Genomic DNA, 4703 nt, shown 5'->3' with positions numbered 1-4703 from the left:
ATAAATGTTCATAGCTCATATGCTAATATTCACCCACTCATCTACCTACTTGTCTATCCATTTACTCAATAAATATTCATGAATACTTATGTTCCGGGCACCACTCAAACCAGTAGGGATAGAGAGGTCTTACTCTCAAGTGTCTTAATCTAATGGAAGAACCAGAAACCCAGTAAATAATGGAGTCACAGTCCCAGGTTGTAAGGCTTAAAGCTATGCTGTGGTATCTTGTGACTCCCAAGGGAGCCTGTTACCTAACAAGCAATTGGAAGGGAGCCATGTGGCTCGAGAAGCTCTGGTGGGACAGGGATAATGTACTAACCCAAGGGCCAGAATTTCTAACCCACTCGCCTCTCTCTAAGAGGGAAAACAATATGGCAGTCTGCACCCACGGAGACCAAAAGGCATGGGAACCCCGAGGGACCATTCTCCTCTTTCCTATGGGGTCTTTCAAAATTGACTACAAGGGCTCTGGGTGGGAGGTTTCCTTCAGGAAGTAGAGATTTTCCAGGATGAGACCGGGAGTGGGTCAGAGCAAAAGTGAAACAGACAGCAGGAGAAGGAACCAAAACTGAGGCCAAAAACAGTATATTATGTAGGAGGAGCTATAGTTTGGCTCTACTGTGTCTTGAGCCTTAGTCTACTATCTGAAGTGAAAAGTCATCCAGACAGCCTTAGCAGCATATGGATACAGGAGAGGTTAGGGTCAGTGAAGTTATTGACAGACCATTAGAAAGTATCAAATGTTTACAGAAGATTCTGAGAAAGAATAATCCGAGAAATAGGAAATGAATTATAATTTTTTTTATTTATTTAAGGTCTTATGTTGCACAAATAAAAGTCTCAAATGGGTCATCTATTTTCCTCGCTGTGCACAGCCTGGCATTGGGATTGGGGACTCTCATGGCTAGTTGGACCGCTCTTTCTCCGATGGCTTTGCCATTCTGGGGGAAACATTGGGGGCGATCTCTGCACCGTAGGGCTTGTCACACATCAGCAGCATGGCCAGCTCCTGGCTGTCGTGGGCCAGGAACCTGAGGACACCACTGGGCAGCACAGGTTTGTTTTTCTTGTTGCTTTTGGCACCAGTGTTGGGCATCGAGATCCAGCCCTTGAGCCTTCCCCGCACCCTGGCGTCAATGCCTCTGGCGTGTGCCAGTTGCACTTAATCTTGACAGAGGGGTGCTAAATGTCTCCGTCCTCCTTCTGTCAATTTTGGCTTTCACCAGGGGGTCGTAGGGCAGCCATGATGCCGCTGGGAGACGGCTGCCTCCTGCATGGGCAATGCCGAAGAAGAGAGGGGAGAGGTGAACGATAATTTTTTATGCTTTTCCCTGTACAACATCACTTACATCTTGAAATTATTTCCATGCTTCAAGGCCCCTCTTCGACTTCCTGAATAAAACTGTCTCTTGGTCAGAATTTTGAAGAGAGTTGCCTGTAGCGCTTCCAGGTCTCCAGGTTTTACACCTTCCTAACCAATGGACAAAAGTGATGGAAACGCCGATTCCTGTGAAGTGCTAGCAATTTCATGGATTCGTTCCACGAGAAGCCTGTTAAAACAAAAACAATCCTATTAAAGATATGATGAAACGACTCTCATGTCTTCTTGGTGGAAATGTAAATTAATAGATGCATTTGGGCTATTTAAAAATCATTTTATTGGGGACTCATACAATTCTTATCACAATCCATACATATACATTCATTGTGTCAAGCACATTTGTACATTTGTTGCCACCATCATTTTCAAAACATTTGCTTTCTACTTGAGCCTTTAATATCAGCTCCTCATTTCCCGTCCCTCCCCACTACCCCCTCATTCACGAACCCTTGATAATTTATAAATTATTATTATTTTGTCATAACTTATACTGTCCGATGTCTCCCTTCACCCACTTTTCTGTTGTCTACCCCCCAGGGAGGAGGTTGTATGTCCATCCCCCAGGAAGGAGGTGGTAGGGTGCTGCTGGCAGCCTTTTCCCGCTCCTGGAACAAACTGTCCTAGAGAAGGCCAGGAACTGGAGAACCAGCGATTATCTGATGGGAAATGTGCCGGCACAGGAGGGGCTGGATCCTCCTCTAGACCCGCTTCTGCTTTGAAGAGCCTTCTCCTGCCACGCCCTAGGGGATGAGATGGGACAAATATGTTGAAAGTGGTCATTGTGGGTGGAGTTGGGCTTCATATCCACTGTTTGCAGGCAGTCCTGGCAAGGTCCCTCTCCTGGCTCCTCATCTCCTTATTTGGGCCTTTCCGCTCTGTGGGAGAGGAAAAATTAGCCTGGAGAGGATCCTGGAAAGCTGCGCTCGAGGATAAGCCTGCAGAACTACATTCTCAGCACCGGCCTCAGACAGGAGAGCGTCCAGGGTCCCAGTCACATGGACCGTTCAAATCCTGGTCCTGCGCGGGCTGGGGGTCAGCACCATGAGTCCACATTGAGGATGGGACACAGACACAGGCTCCCAGGGAGCTTCAGCACTGGAACCTGCCTACGTCCTCATTCCTGCAAGACCTTCTCTCCCTGGAGCCCTGGAGAACATTACCTCCCTTCCCAACATCCCCCAGGTCTAGGGCATCTCATTACAGGTCTGCCTTCCCCTAAAGCAGAAAAAATGTGTAGAACGCTTCACGAATTCCCATGTCAGCCTTGCGCAGGGGCCTTGCTATTCTTCCCTGTATTGTTCCGCTTTTAGTATATGTGCTGCGAAAGCAAGCACATGTAGACAGTTTAAATATTAAAGCCACACCTTTCTAAAGCCTCGTTCATTTCTGTTAGTGTGGTAGTGGATGATTTTATGTCAATTAGCTACTCCTGGCTAAGGATGGAGTCAAACCTGTCAAGTGGGAGCTGGTAACACCGCCTTGGAGATGTGGCCTTTTGTATGAGAGAGGGACTCTGCTTCGGCCTCTTAGCCATCCTCCTTGCTGGGACTTCAGTGGAGCTCTGTGCCTAACTCCAGAAGTGGCCCCATCAAGAAACGCCCTACCCTGCCACCCCCAAGCTTAGAGCTTAGAGTCCTGCCATGCTTCCATGGACCTTACATCCACAAGACTCTGCACATAATGGCTTGTGACGCCCCTGCTTCCTGCTTCACTTTCTGTGCCGTGGCCTGAAGCTCCTGGGTATGAAAAGAGCCCAGCTAGCATTGATCTATGGACATGAATTTGACCGCTTCTTGATATAAGTTCTTTCTTGTATATAGAAGAGTGTCACTGGTTTGTTTCTCCAGACAGCCCAGCCTAACACTCACTCAAAACTCACACAGAGTCAATGCATAGTTAAGATCATTCAGTACATGAAAGTCAAGATAGAGAACCCTTCAGAAACAGTAGCAGGAGTAATGGTTCCCTGAGGGCCTGAGAAGAGAGAGGGCAAAAGGGAAGGAAGGGGGCTGATAGCATTGAAGATTGTTTAACTCCACGTGATGGGGCTGAATAAGATAATTGTATGTGAATGGATATATTAGATTGTGCACAATATGGCAAAAAAGAAGAAGAAGAAAGGTTCCTATGAGACATTAGGGGCGGGGGGAAAGAGCTGATATCCAAGAAAAAATGTTTTAAAACTGATTGGGGTAGCAATTGTACAATACTGCTTGATGTGATTGAACTATGGAATGATATATCTGTAAGAGCTCCCAATAAAACGATTAAAGAAATCAAAAAGATTCTTCCAAAAGCTCACTGCCATTGACTTGATCCCACTCATGCTTGCATCAGACTTATTTCATGTAAAAATATAAAATCCTGATGAATTCCATTTGGTGCTTTCAGAATTTTGTTAGGTGTTGCCAGTGGGTTTGCTCAATGTTAAAAGTCGGTTCCACATCTGCAGGGGGAAATGTCAGTGTGTTAACAATGCATTTCATCTTTCCATATTAGTCACAGCCCATCCTGGGGAAAAAAGAGTTCTTTTTATGAATAAATCTTTTGGCTGTCAAGATATAAATATACAAATAAGCATAGTGATTCACTGTTTCTTTTGTAAGTCAGTGCTCTGGGGTCGCAGTGGGACGCTGTGGAACTTAGAAGGGTGGATGTGTAGATCAGCAGCTGACCGCCTTGCTCAGGGTTAAAAAAGCACATACGCAAGAGTACAGGCGGTCAGCACAAGTGTCAGTGCTTTCCTTACATTGATGCCATGAGATATGAAATGAAACATTGACAAAGAAAATAGGTTATTGTATTCTGGAGTGAATGTGCCTCAGGTTCTCCAGAACTTAAAGATGCAAATACGATCATCGCTTCTTCTATTTTGTGCCACTCACCTGTCACGGAGTTGTACTGTGGTAACTGAAGCTGAAGTTGTGGCTGAAGTCAAGTGGTCCAGAAAAGAAAAAGCAGAACAAAACACTCACTGCCATCGAGCCAATTCCAACTCATAAGATAGAGTAGAACTGCCCCTGTGGATTTCTGGGACTGTAAATCATTATGGGAATAGAAAGCATCATCTTTCTCTCACAGAGCTGCTGGTGGTTTTGAACAGCTGACCTTGTGATTAGCAGCCCAACACATAACCCACTATGCACATTTTAGCTGCATAAAATTAAGTCCACAAGAGCCAAAAGACAACTCTGAGTAAAATCCCACAAAATCTAGAAACCATTTCTAGAGTAGATTAGATGCAATGAACCACTAATGATTGAAGACAGTTTTGTGGATGAAATCAAGAACCTCATAGATGAAGAAAACAAGAAGTCAT

General features: G+C 45.3%; 1 non-coding gene across 1 annotated transcript; it reads right to left on the bottom strand.

Annotated features, from left to right (window-relative positions):
• Window positions 1–2611: 2611 nt before the first annotated feature.
• Window positions 2612–2718, bottom strand: LOC142428354 (U6 spliceosomal RNA). Its single transcript, XR_012780274.1, has one exon. It is a non-coding gene; the product is annotated as a U6 spliceosomal RNA (small nuclear RNA).
• Window positions 2719–4703: the final 1985 nt, after the last annotated feature.

The sequence above is a fragment of the Tenrec ecaudatus genome, chromosome 15, assembly GCF_050624435.1.
Source record: "Tenrec ecaudatus isolate mTenEca1 chromosome 15, mTenEca1.hap1, whole genome shotgun sequence".
NCBI classification, from domain to species: domain Eukaryota; kingdom Metazoa; phylum Chordata; class Mammalia; order Afrosoricida; family Tenrecidae; genus Tenrec; species Tenrec ecaudatus.
This window is presented reverse-complemented; position numbering and strand designations above follow the sequence as displayed.